General features: G+C 46.7%; 1 long non-coding RNA gene across 1 annotated transcript; it reads right to left on the bottom strand.

Annotated features, from left to right (window-relative positions):
- Nucleotides 1–634: 634 nt before the first annotated feature.
- LOC105467738 (uncharacterized) lies at nucleotides 635–7,860 on the bottom strand. The gene is made up of 3 exons (XR_979104.2): nucleotides 7,728–7,860; nucleotides 2,229–2,441; nucleotides 635–1,015 (listed from the first exon to the last, which is right to left on the bottom strand). It is a non-coding gene; the product is annotated as an uncharacterized lncRNA (long non-coding RNA).
- Nucleotides 7,861–14,381: the final 6,521 nt, after the last annotated feature.

Genomic DNA, 14,381 nt, shown 5'->3' with positions numbered 1-14,381 from the left:
AGGGGAGAGGGAGGAAGCTTCCAGAGTGTCTTTGTGGTTGCTGGTTGACCAGTATAAACGGAATTTACACAGTTAGGGTGGCAGACTCACCAGTACGTGAGAGAACTGCCGACGATGATGCAGGCAACTAACATGAAATGTACCCCTCCAGCAATCAAGGCGGCAGAATCACCTAGTAGAAGTTATTCTCTTACTACCTCGTTTCCAGTTGTTTTAATTTCATCGAGTCTCAAGTTGGTGCTGGCCTAGGTCATTAGCACCTCCTGGACACTAGCTAAACTTGCCTTTTTTTTTTTTTTTTTTTCTTCAGACGGAGTCTTGCTCTGTCACCCAGGCTGGAGTGCAGTGGCATCATCTCGGCTCACTGCAACCTCCACGTCCTGGGTTCAAGCGATTCTCCTGCCTCAGCCTCCCAAGTCGCTGGGGTTACAGGCACCCCCCCACTTTGGCCAATTAATTTTTGTATTTTTAGTAGAGACAGGGTTTCACCATGTTGGCCAGGCTGGTCTTGAACTCCTGACCTCAGGTGATCCGCCCATCTCAGCCTCCCAAAGTAATGGGATTACAGGTGCGAGCCACCATGCCTGGCCTAATCTTCCCTTTCAGCAACCATGACAGCACCAGTCTTCAGGCTTACAGCGAGCGAGAACAACCAGCTCTCATTTAATTGTAGTGTTGCTTTTGGTTGTATTTATTTTCTACGGACCATAAGAGGGGCTTTTTGTTATGGCTGGGTCCTTTTTTAGAGGAAAGACAAATAATGAATCAATAATAATTGAGTTGGAACAAGGATATAGTGCCTCATGGCAGAGGCCTGAAAAAGAGCCCAGATTGCCAGCCCCTATTCAAGGAAGTAGACTCCCCAGGTGGCAGGCTGTAGATCAAGCTTGGGGAAGGTTCTGGTCTGAGGTCAGCGGGTCCAGCTGGTCAGCAGATGGCAATGAGGGAACTCTGGATGAGAGTTGTCGGAGCCCGCCGGCCTGGTTTTGCAGCCTGCTTGAAGCCCATCTCTTCCCTGGGATTACAGAAGCCAATTCATCAGTGTTCATCGTGGGGCACAAGGCGAAGGAGAGTGGGTGGCTGCAGAAGTCACCTTTGCTTTTGGTGGCCAAACTTGATTTTGCTCTGGGCAATCATTTTTCACTACTCTCAGATCTGGGTTTGAGCAGACTGGACCCACCTCGGGCCGTCTGCGCTTGTCTTCATTCCTCTGGGTGGAGTGATGGGTGTGGGTTCTAGATGGGTAGTGAGATGCAAACAGGCTTTTGCTGGGAATGCTGGGGCTGGCTCTTTCCCACTGGCTTTGAACCCAAGAAGGGGAGATGCTGGAACCCCTGTATCCCCTATGAGGAGGGCGCTCACAGCAGAGAATGGAGCCAAGAAACCCAATCCTGATGGTATCGGTTCCATCCTGGATCCAGCTGTGCCTGAAGCTAGGCTCTACCCTTGGCTGCCTTTGGAGCTACCCACCAAGCCAATAAATTCCCCTTTCATGTAATCCAGTGAGGATCAGTGTTTCGGTCGCTTGCAACCACAGGCGTCTTAACTGATGAAATGGCTTGTTGCAAATCCTTGGCCACTGAGAGAGAAAGAACTCGAAGGGCATGTACTGCGGACATGGGTGAGGGACATTGTCGCTATACCCATACACCAGCATAGGAGAAGCTATCATTGTCACAGGAAGCTCCAACATTTAGATGATCATGTACCAGGCACAGGCCAAGTGCCTGGCATGCAATGCTTTATTTAATCCTACGTAGGTATATTTTGATCACCATTTTAAAGATTAGAAAACTGAGGCTCAGAGACCCTCTGTGGACTTCAGTGGCAGAGCTGGGTTGGGTTCCTTGACACTGTGTCGTCCCAGCCGCCCTTCTGTAGTAAGTAAGTAGGTTGCTCATTGGCAAATACAAAACTCAGACACTGTGTGATGGGAAGGGGACAAAGGGGACAGAGCGGTGTGGCTGTCAGGAGACACACGATGATACTTGTGTCCCAGGTGATGTGTGTACCCAGCCTGCTTGGCTGTCCACAAGCCCTGCAGAGAGGGAATCAAACTGCTTTTACTCCTGATCAAAGACGGAAAGGCAGAAAAGGCCCTGGCTTTAGATCAGAACACATTAGCACTAATGAGCTGTGTGATTTGGGGAAAATCATTTCACCTTTCCAAGCCCCACTGCTTTTTCCCATCTGGGAAATGGGGAGACCCCGGCCCTTGCCTCACTCACCTTACCGAGCTTCTGGAGCATCAGATGTGAAAGGTGATTTGCAGGATAAAAAGAGGGGCTACGGGATGGAGGGGATCAGTCCCTTGACTTGCCTGCGGTGAAAGAGCGGGTGTAGACAGACAGACGTAAATCAATGACCTATGCGTCCTCCTCCCCCGCGGGGGGCTGGGAAGAGGCAGTCCAAGGGGTGACCCGAAAGGAACTCTTCTGTCCCTGAAGCAGAAAGAGATAACTGTGAAGCCAGAGAAGCGAGTGCTGCTACAGGCGCTCGGGAGTTTATTTTTACCCTGTTATCTCTATCCTGAAATGTCAGGCTCGGAGCCGCCTCTCTCTTTCTCTCTCCAGCCCCCACCCCAATGTGGCAATGCAGCCTGGAAACAGGCACCCTCTCCTCCTCTGCTTCCTCTGCCTTTCCATGAGAGTCACAGTGCTATGGTGACGGGAGGCATGGAAACTCTGAAATAGAGAAGGGGGAGGCAAGACCATTTATTTGGGTCCTGGATCAGGCTTACTTCCTCCTAGAAACTGAAGGTGCAGAGGAGGCCCTCAGTGTTGTTGGGTACCTATTGCAATGTTTGTATCATATGGGCTTTTATAATATGCAGCAAGGAAAATCCCACTTACACTGGCTTATATAATAAAAAGCATTTAACTGGAAGAGGCCACTAAAACCTCCAGCAATAGGTCTGGCTTCAGGCAAGGCTCAATCCTGGGGCTCAATAGCGTCACAAGGACACAGTGTTCTCCATCTCTCGCTCTTCCTTCTGTAGTGCTGGCTTCATCCTCAGGCACCATGCGATGCTCCCCCACAGCCCCTAACAGTTCCAGAATCTTCCCCATAGTCACAAATGCCTGCAGTGGTTCTAAACTTTGCATCTTTATACTGATGGCTCCCACGGAAAAGAGAGAAAGCTTTTTTTTTTTTTTTTTTTTTTTTTTTGCCAGAGGCTGTAGACAATGTCTTCTTGAGTTTCATTGGCTCTGACTGGGTTCTGTGCCCATCCCAGAGCCAGTCATTTTGGTGTGGGGATAGGAAGTGAAAAATATTTCTGACTAGCTTGAGCCAAATCATATTCCCAAGAACAGAACAGTGGCTTCCTGAAGGACACATAGGGCGTTGTCCCCAAAAGGAGAGAAATATGCTGAGCCACAAGCAGGGACCTGTTATATGGTTTATTCACTTTGCAGTTTCACCTTCTCCTACTCAAGAAAGCCTCTGAGGTTAGAAGTGACTGTTCCTTTTTTTTTGTTTTTTTTTTTGAGACAGAGTCTTGCTCTATCTCCCAGGCTGGAGTACAGTGGCAAGATCTCAGCTCACTGCAACATCCACCTCCCAAGTTCAAGTGATTCTCGTGCCTCAGCCTCCTGAGTAGCTGGGACTACAGGCACATGCTACCATGCCCCGCTAATTTTTTATATTTTAGTAGAGACAGGGTTTCACCATGTTGCCCAAGGTAGTTTTGAACTCCTGAGCTCAGGCAATCTACCTGCCTCAGCCTCCGAAAGTGCTAGGATTACAGGTGTGAGCCACCATGACTGGCTTTTTTTTTTTTTTTTAAAACAGAGTCTCACTCTGTCACCCAGGCTGGAGTGCAGTGGCATGAACATGGCTCACTGCAGCCTCAACCTCCCAGGCTCAAGAAACAGACCAATATTAATTTGTTATTATTTTTCTTCCTTCTTCTTCTTGTTCCTCCTCCTCCTTCTTCTCCTGTCTGCCATCTTCCTTCTTCCCTCTTCCTCTTCTTCCTCTTCCTCCTTCTCCTTCTCCTTCTTCTTCTTCAAGACAGGGTCTTGCTCTGTGGCCCAGGCTGGAGTGCAATGGTGTGACCATAGCTCACTGCAGCCTCAAACTCCTGGGTTCAAGATCCTCCTGCCTCAGCCTCCTGAGTAGCTGAACTACAAGTGTGCAACATCATGTACAGCTAATTTTAAAAATTTTTTGTAGAGGGTCTTGCTATGTTGCCCATGCTGGTCTTGAACTCTTGACCTCAAGAGATTCTCCTGCCTTGGCCTCCCAAAGTGTTGGGATTATAGGCATGAGCCACTGTGCCTGGCCAATTTCTTTTCTTTCCATCTGTAGGTTTACCTGGGGCTCTGAGTTCTAAGAATCCCAGGTCTGTTACTCCCAAAATTTCACTGAGGCTACAGAATCTCCCTGAGGTAGATCAGTAGGTTCAGTTGGAGTGTCATGTTTTCACCTGCCAAAGGCTTACTTTGCATTCAAAATAAAATTCGCACTCTACACCTGGCCTGCCAATGACTCACCCCCTCGCTGAGTTGTGGCCACACTCACTTCTTGTGTTATTTCTTAAGCCAATCTGCTGCGTGCCTCAAGAGCCTTCCACTTCCTGTTTCCCTGTATCTAGAATGCTCTTCCTTTAAATCTTTTCACAGCTGCTCAAATGTCATGCTCTCTGAGAGGTCTCTGACCTGTCTAGCACGTAAAACCACCCAAAATTATTGTGTTTGTTGATGGTTTGAGTATCTCTCTCCTTTCTCTAGACTGTAAGCTCCATGAGGCAAGCATCGTGCTTGTCTTACTCACTGGTTCCTGGTTCTGTGTCTGGCACAACATAGGTACTCAAATATTTGTTGAATAAATGAATTAAAATTCTTTTTTTTTTTGAGACAGAGTCTTGCTCTGTCACACAGGCTGGAGCGCAGTGGTGCAAACATGACTCACTGCAACCTCCGCCTCCTGGGCTCAAGCTATCCCCCATCTCAGCCTTCTGAGTAGCTGGGACTACAGGCACATGCCACCATGCCCAGCTATTTTTTTTTTTTTTTTGGTAGCGATAGGGTCTCACTGTGTTACCTAGCCTGGTTTGAACCCCTGGGCTCAAGCAATCCTTTTGCTTTGGCCTCCCAAAGTGTTAGGATTAGAGGCATGAGCCACCACACCTGGCAGAAAATTCTTTTCTGAATGTCCTTGTAAACTTCTTCGGGACAGGGCAATTCCTTATATTTTTCTTGGCTTTTACTTGGTGCCTACAAAACACTGGGCATAAAAGAGACAAAATACAAGAATATTTCTTCAAATACACTAAAGCTCTCTGCTGAAGGGATTGGCTCAAAGTTGCCCCCACATTAGTATAGAAAGATACTACATGATGCTAACTGCTCCTTTGAGGAATTTCTTTTCCAAAGCCATTGCATGTGAACATTTGAGATGCTCCCCATGTCTGCGTGAAACTGCAGAGGGGAACGTGCGGCCATCTTTCTATCCTGGTCTCTGAGCGTGGTGATAGAGCCACCATGTACAGGCACAGGTCTGAAAATGGCATCATGGGATGACGCAATTGTATACTCCTTTACCCAATGAGGCAGAATGAGAACAGTGTCCTCTTATCTGTCACTCTGTCCACTGCAAACCCATAAGTCAAGGTCACAACCTTAATGTGCTGATCACCCAGGTAGAACCCTCATTTGTGGGCCAAACTCTCCCTGAGACCTATCAGCCTGTGGCAGTCCTCAGGACAATCAGGTGAGAGTGTGGATGGCCCCGCGCAGCTTGTAGAAACTCAAAAGCACACCTTCTACAGAGAGCCATTGGTTGTCCCCGTACACAACAGACAACACGCCACTGGGGACATCTCAAGTATGCCTAGTCTTCGTCCATTCTCTGCCTACCCAACCAGGCCTATCCCTCTCTTAGACTCTCACATGGCCCCTTGACCTTTGTCTCATGGGCTCTCCATCATTTGTCTTTATTTATGACATCATTGTCATTTGTCTTTATTTAGGTGATTATTTCATTAATATCCATCTTCCCCACTGGACTCCAAACTACTCAAGGGCAAGGCGCAATCTCTCTCACTCAGTGCTGTATTCTGTCACCCAGTCCTGTGCCTAACACATAGACCATGCATCGTAAATATTTTCTGAATGGAAGAATGGATGAATGGAAGAAAGAAGACAGGCTAAATGTTTTCTTGTCAGTCAGACCATATCACCTCACCACCACCCCGTCCCCTTCATCAAGGTGTCTCTTGTGCCCACAGTAGTATCTGGCATAGAGTAGAGGGGCCACAGATATTGGGAGAAATGAATGAATGGACACTGCTCTTTGCCTTCTCAGAGAAGCCTGCTTAAAAAAGAACCTTCTTCTTCTTTTTTATTTGTTGTTGAGACGGAGTCTCGCTCTATCACCCAGGCTGGCGTGCAATGGTGCAATCTTGGCTTACTGCAACCTCTGCCTCCTGAGTTCAAGTGATTCTTATGGCTCAGCCTCCTGACTAGCTGGAATTACAAGTGTGTACCACCATGCCTGGCTAATTTTTGTATTTTTAGTAGAGATGGGGTTTCACTATGTTGACCAGGCTGGTCTCGAACTCCAGACCTCAGGTGATCCACCCACCTTGGCCTCCCAGAGTGATGGGATTACAGGCATGAGCCACCATGCCTGGCTGCCTGGTTACCTTCTTAAGGGTAAATGCATGGAGAGGGAGAATCAGGGGAAGCTACATGGTATGGTTTGGCTGTGTGTCCCCACCCAAATCTCATGTGGAATTATAATCCTTGACGATGGAGGAGAGGTCTGGAGGGAGGTGATTGGATCATGGGGGCGGGCTTCCCCATGCTGTTCTCGTGATAGTGAGTGAGTTCTCACTAGATCTAGTTGGTTAAAAGTACATGGCACTTCCCCCTTCTCCTGTCAGGGATGATGTGCCTGTTTCCCCTTCACCTTCTGCTGTGATTGTAAGTTTCCTGAGGCCTCCCAAGCCAGGCTTCATGTACAGCCTGTGGAACCATGAGCCAATTAAACCTATTTTCTTTATAAATTACCCAGTCTCAGGTGGTTCTTTATAGTAGTGTCAGGAAGGACTAATATACTTCAATATAAGAATATACTGAACCAAGCCCAAAGGCAGCATTTAGGTCATTCCCTCAGAATCAGTGGGGCCAGTTCTCAAGGTCACTAAACCATCAGGCCAGCAAGGGAGCAGCTTAAATTGCAAACTGAACTTGTTTGCAAGACACAATCCTCCTTTGGACTCAAGTGCAACCAGTTCTGGGCTTAGATGTTTAAAGTTTAAGTAGGTCATGGCTCCTGGTCCTTATCACACAGCCTGAAAAAAACAAAACAAAACAGCATCCCAGGAATGGTATCAGACCTTAGGAGATAACCTGACCCCAGTTTTTGCTACCAAGTCAGAAAGAAACTGAAAAGGAATGGATTTTTCTTCTTCAAGGCCATGCCCTCCTTACTGGGGGATATCTGAGTCCCCGCGAGGTCTCTTGGTATCTGAAGATCAACCAACGAAGGGCTGGAGATATTCAGTCTTTGTCAATCTTTTGTGGGGGACAAAGAGTTTACAGATCTGTTCTGCAATCACCAATCCAAAGCCAAACACCAAAAAAAAAAAAAAAAAAAAAAAAAAAAAAGTAAATAAATAAGCAATCCCAAAACCATACTAAGAAACCATCATAAAACCAAATCTCCAAACACGTCTGGGTTTCAAGCCCGCCCTAGCCCAGCAAACAAAAGTGGCTCACCTTTGAACTACAGAATCCCTTCCAGAACCAGAAGGAAAGGGAAAGGGGTTTACGGGTCGTCTCAGAGTTGTAGGCTCTGGCCGATCCCCAAGATGAGTTCATTACTTATTCTTAGAGACTGGACTCAAATTAAACAAACAGCACCTATAAATAGAGCGAGGATACGCTCAGCTTGGTGTCACTGGAAGGTCCTTTTTGCAGGGACAGACGTGCTAAATGGATGTTCTCGGGTTACCCTGCTGGTACTACGTGGGGGAAGAGTTGTACTTTTTCTTTCCCTGTGTTGTCCAGGAGAGGGGACAGAAGCAGGTGAGCCAGACTTTGGGATTCAGTCGGATTCTGTGTTCATCTCTAATTGCTCATTCACGTGCTAAGTTAGAAGGAGCTGCAGAGGAAGGATGTCGCTCTACAGACGGCCTGGCTGAGCAATTTGGCTGCTCCCCCTGGGAATGGATCCTGGTTCAGACTGCATTGACAGAGTGTTCTGGTCTTTTAGATTAGATTGCAACCTCCCTACGGGAAGGCACCAAGTACTAGGATTTCCTCTTGGCTGCTGTCTTCCTGCCAAACGCAGGAATGGCTAGGGTTTCCATGGCAGGTCCTGAACTGTGAATTAAAAGGACCTTGCTATGCACGCTGATCTTTCTGGTGGGAAACAATATGGGCCCATGTTCCAGACCTGGGCCTTGGTTTTAATCACGCTGAACAGCATGATTGGGAGGCGGAGTCATCACATCACCATGATAGATGAGTGGGGGCCAGAAACACCTGGAATAACTGTGAATAAACACAAAACCGGGGGCAACAAGGTCAACTCACTACCACAATAACCAGAGTCAATAACATTGATTCAACCCTTGATGGGTAATTCTAGGCACTATTCTAAATGCTTTGTAACAACTCACTTATGGGCTGGGTGCTATTGTTTATGCCTATAATCCTAGCAGTTTGGGAGGCTGAGGTGGGAGGATTGCTTGAGCTCAGGAGTTCAAGACCAGCCTGGGCAATACAGCAAGACCCCATCTCTAAAAAAAAAAAACTTTAGGCCGGGTGCAGTGGCTCATGCCTGTAATCCCAACACTTTGGTACGCCAAAGGGGGGGTGCGGATCACCTGAGGTCGGGAGTTCAAGACCAGCCTGACCAACATAGAGACACTCCGCCTCTACTAAAAATACAAAATTAGCTGGGCATGGTGGCACATGCCTGTAATCCCAGCTGCTTGGGAGGTTGAGGCAGGAGAATTGCTTGAACCTGGGGGACAGAGGGTGCAGTGAGCTGAGATCGCGCCATTGCACTCCCACCTGGGCAACAAAAGTAAAACTCCATCTCAAAAAAAAAAAAAAATTTTTTTTAAATTAGTTGGGCATGACGGTGTGCGCCTGTAGTCCCAGTTACTCAGGAGACTGAGGCAGGAGGATCACTTGACCCCAGAAGGTCGAGGCTGCAGTGAGCCGTGGCCACACCACTGCACTCCAACCTGGGCAACAAAGCAAGACCCTGCCTCAGGCAAAAACAAACAAACGAAACACTAAAATAAAATAATACAATACAATAAAATAAAAACTCATTTACTCTTTCAAAACCCCTATTGGGTAGGGACTATTCTTATTTCTATTCTACAGATACAGAAACCAAGACACCAAGAAATTACATGCCTTGCTCCAGCCTACACAGTTGGGAAGCTAGGTTTGGCTGCCAGGCAGTTTAGCTCGAGTCTGGTCTCTGATAGTAAAAATTAAACACGTAGGGTATCTATCTGTTGGTTTTCCTGTCCGGCAGCCTTCCTCCCTCCCTGGATGATCACAGGTCTCTGGACCACCTCTTCCTACTCTCAGCCACATGGTTTTGGTGCCTCGTCTTAGAGGGGAGCCCTGACTAGTCCCGACCCGAGCCTGCACCTGGCCCATCAACAGGTCTTGCAGGCATGGCCATGGGACACGGGTATGGCAATTGCAGTGAATCTCAGGACTTTAACTGGGAATGCTAGGATGAAAACACACTGGATTTCCCTCTTGGTTTGAACTGAGAGCAGGCAGCCCTAAGAAGTGCCGTGGCTACTTTGCTACCCCAGCGGGAACCTGGCTGAGAATGAAATCAGTACTGAGAGGAAGCAGCATTGAAAAACAGATCTTGGTGGCATCCTTTGAAGCCTGAATCCAGCTAGGCCTGGTGCTGGAACCCACGCTTCAACTTTCCACTTTCATGAGCCAATATTTTCCCTTTGCTTTTTAGGCAGGTTAAAGTTGATTGGCCCAACTAATATCCTGGCTCCATCCATAAATGACAGTTCATTCTCATGCCCTTCTCTAGCCTTGCTGGGCTGTTCAGAAATGCATGCACTAGCCAGTGCAGTGGCTCACATGTGTAATCCTAGCACTTTGGGAGGCAGAGATGGGAGGATTGCTCAAGGCCAGGAGTTCGAGACTAGCCTGGTCAACATAGCAAGATTCCATCTCAAAAAATGTTTTAAAAATTTTAGGCCAGGTGCAGTGGCTCACACCTGTAATCCCAGCACTTTGCAGTGAGCAGAGATTGTGCCACTGCAGTTCAGTCTGGGTGACAAAGTGAGACTCTGTTTCAAAAAAAAAAAAAAAAAAAAATAGCCAGGCATGGTGGTGGGTGCCTGTAATCCCAGCTACTTGGGAGGCTGAGGCAGCAGAATTGCTTGAACCCGGGAGGTGGAGGTTGCAGTGAGCCGAGATCACGCCACTGCACTCTAGCATGGGTGACAGAGCACAACTCCATCTCAAAAAAAATAAAAATAAAAAAAAAAAGAGAGAATTTATAAGGAATTTTCTCTTTTTTTGCAAATACTATGCTGTCCTTCACCTCCTAACACACACACACAAAGGTGGGGGTGTTTAGCCCCTATTCCTGCACCTGAAGTCCAGTGAGAGCAGCTTCTCTGAGAGGCTTTGGGGAGTTTCATCAGTTTGCCATAATCTAATGAGTCGAAATCATTTATTTTGATTAAAATGAATTACCAATTCAATCGATTCTAATCCTTTTTGGGTTCATTCGTAAGCTAAAGCTAAGATTAGAGAAAGGGAAGTGACTGTGGGGGTTGCGTGTGACTCCATCCTGAGCACCTGGAGGGGGAAAGACTGTGGCTAGGAAGCCGACATTGACTTGCACCCCCAAAGTTTGTTGTGGCAGAGTATGTTTTGTAGGGACCATTTTGGCAGATGGGCCATCTTAGATATTGTCCTGTGGGGCAGCTTAGAAGGGTAATGAGCCCTCATCAGAGGCTGGAGGTGGACCACCAGAGTCCTGGGGGTGTGGAGGGATCTGGGGTGGCCTGAGCTGCACTGCCCCAATGCTGGGGCCTCTCTAGGTACCCAAACATTACGTCCACGGGGTAACCTGATCATACCCAGAAGGTGCAATACCATGTTTTTTTTCTTGCCAGATTCAATGATTAGATTTTTATTTCAATAGATTTTGGGGAACAGGTGTGTTTTGGTTACATGGGTGAGTTCTTTAGTGGTGATTTCTGAGATTTTGGTGCACCCATCACCTAAGCAGTATACACTGTACCCAATGTGTGGTCTTTTATCCCTCATCACCCTCCCACCCTTCCCCACGAGTTCCCAAAGTCCATTATGTCATTCTTATGCCTTTGCATCCTCGTAGCTTAGCTCCCACTTATAAGTGAGAACATATGATGTTTGGGTTTCCATTCCTGAGTTACTTCACTTAGAATAACGGCTTCCAAATCCATCAAAGTTGCTGCAAAGGCCATCATTGTGTTCCTTTTTCTAGCTGAGTGATATTCCATTAACACTGGAATACCATGTGCATGTCAGTGTGTGTGTGTGTGTAGACACACACACTATATATAAAATTATATATACATATACATATATATGTGTATGTGTATATATGTGTATATATGTATATGTGTATATATGTATATATGTATATGTGTATATATGCACATATATGTGTGTATATGTACATATATGCATGTATATGTGTATATATATGTACGTGTGTGTGTGTGTGTGTGTGTGTGTGTGTATATCCTGGAGGCTGCGTTCCTTACCATTACACTGTACTCAGAACATGGTACCTGGAAACCCATGGCCACCTTCCTCTTGGGGTACCAAGACCGCCTGGAGTTAGCTGCTGCCATGCTCTATTCCTGAAAATGGACCCTTGTTTTGTTTTGTTTTGATTTGAGACGGACTCTTGCTCTGTCACCCAGGCTGGAATGCAGTGACACGACTCAGCTCACTGCAACTGCCACTTCCTGGGTTCAAGCGATTCTCCTGCCTCAGCCTCCCAAGTAGCTGGAACTACAGGTATGCGCCACCAAGCCCAACTTACTATCACCTTTTTATGGGTTAGGAAACTGAAGCTTAGAGATTAAGTGCCTTGACCAAGGCATACATCGTTAATAAATTGAACCAAGGCAATTTGAATCCTAGGCCTACATTCTCAACAACTACATTAAAGTTTTCATTGAGATACTGTTTATTTTTATTTATTTATTGTTATTACTCTTGAGACCGAGTTTCGCTCCTGTTGCCCAGGCTGGAGTGCAATGGTGTGATCTCGACTCACTGCAACCTCCGCCTCCCAGGTTCAAGCGATTCTCCTGCCTCAGCCTCCCAAGTAGCTAGGATTATAGGCACGTACCACCATGCCCAGCTAATTTTGTATTTTTAGTAGAGGCGGGGTTTCTCCTTATTGGTCAGGCTGATCTCGAACTCCCGACCTCAGGTGATCCGCCCGCCTCTGCCTCCCAAAGTGCTGGGATTACAGGCATGAGCCACTGGACCTGGCTGAGATACCGTTTATTATTATCATTATCATTATTTTAAGAGAGTCTCCTTGTCACCCAGGCTGAAGCACAGTGGTACAATTCATAGCTCAGTGCAATCTCAACCTCCTGGGCTCAAGCAATCCTCCCACCTCAGTCACCAGAGCAGCTGGGACCACAGGGGCACCCCACTATGCCCGACTATTTTTTGTTGTTGTTTGATAGAGACAGGGTCTCACTATATTGCCCAGGCTGATCTCAAACTCTTGGTCTCATGTGATCCTCCCACCTCAGCCTCTCAAAGTGAGATTACAGCATGAGCCCTGTCCTCAGCCCTTGTTTTTTATTAATGGATTTTTTAGACATCCCCACTGGGGGAGTGGAAGAACAACTTTGGCATGTGGATTTGCTCGATCCCATAATGGGATAGAGCTCATGCTAGAGAGACTCACGTCACAGTTAGTAAGTTCTATGGGATATGAGTGCCTTCCTGAGACTCAGGTCCAATAATGATCTCCTGAAAGATAAGAAGACCCTCTTCCTGTCATTGCCTTTATAGCTACAAATCATATTTCTCTGCCTACCCCCATCTCATGCACTGTGGTTTTCCTCTCAAAAAGTCAAGACCATCTTCCAAACACTGAGAGTTCTCTATGATTGGATTTGATCAAGTCAACCTCTTCATTGGAAATCGGCAAAAACACTGGAAGAGGGTCTGTTTTCATTCAGAGGGCACGGTGGCTCCTGCCTGTAATCCCAGCACTTTGGGAGGCAGGGGCAGGCGGATCACTTGAAGTCAGGAGTTCGAGACCAGCCTGGCTAACATGGCGAAACCCTGTCTCTACTAAAAATACAAAAATTATTTGGGTGCAGTGACATGCACCTGTAGTCCCAGTTGCTCAGGAGGCTGAGGCAGGGGAATCGCTTGAATCCAGGAGGTGGAGGTTGCAGTGAGCTGAGATCACGCCACTACACTCCAGCTTGGGTGACAGAGCGAGACCCTGTCTCAAAACAACAAAACAAAACAAAAAGGTGATAGTACTTTCCTCTTAGTATTTGTGAAAGTCAATAGATTATTTACCAATATTGCAATTCCCCTTCCCGTTTAGGCACATGATAAAGTTATTATTATAGTTTGTGTCCACTCTGAAGTTAACTATTACTATGTAACTCACTGGCCAGTGAAGGGAAGATTAAAGTAACTTCTTACTACTAGGTGGAAGCTTTAAGAGTTGGTGTGAGGTGTGCCTTTTCCTACTTCAGCAGTTTCCATTAGCCTGGGTTTCTGAGTGTCTCTGATGAGCACTATTCCTCCTTCCCAGTTCTTACCATCACTAGACATGTAGCAGAAGTAAGAAGTAAACCTTTGTTGTTTCAAGCCTCTGATGCTTGGGGATTATTTGTTATCACAGCATAACCTAGCCTATCCTGACTAACACAGTGTGGAGGATTAGATATATAAAATGATGTCCAGCTAAGACACCTTTATACACACACTAGGATGGCTGTAATAGGCTGGGCGTAGTGGCTCATGCCCATAATCCCAGGATTTTGGGAGGCCAAGGTGGGAGATTGCTTGAACCCAGGAGTTCAAAACCAGCCTGGGCAACATGGTGAAACCCTGTCTCTACAAAAAAAAAAAAAAAAAGTAGCCAGGTGTGGTGGTGCACACCCGTAGTCCTAGTTACTTGGGAGGCTGAAGAGGGAAGATCACTGGAGCCTGGGAGGTTGAGGCTGCAGTGAGCCTTGATCACGCCACTGCACTCTAGCCTAGGCAATGCAGCAAGATTCTGTCCAAAAATAAAATAAAATAAAATAAAAACAAGAATAAAACTACAAGGAATGACTCTTAAAAAAAAAAAGACATAGTACTAAATGTTACCAAGGA

The sequence above is a fragment of the Macaca nemestrina genome, chromosome 18, assembly GCF_043159975.1.
Source record: "Macaca nemestrina isolate mMacNem1 chromosome 18, mMacNem.hap1, whole genome shotgun sequence".
Classification (NCBI taxonomy): domain Eukaryota; kingdom Metazoa; phylum Chordata; class Mammalia; order Primates; family Cercopithecidae; genus Macaca; species Macaca nemestrina.
Note: the sequence above shows the minus strand (reverse complement) of the source record. Positions and strands in the feature narration are given on the sequence as shown.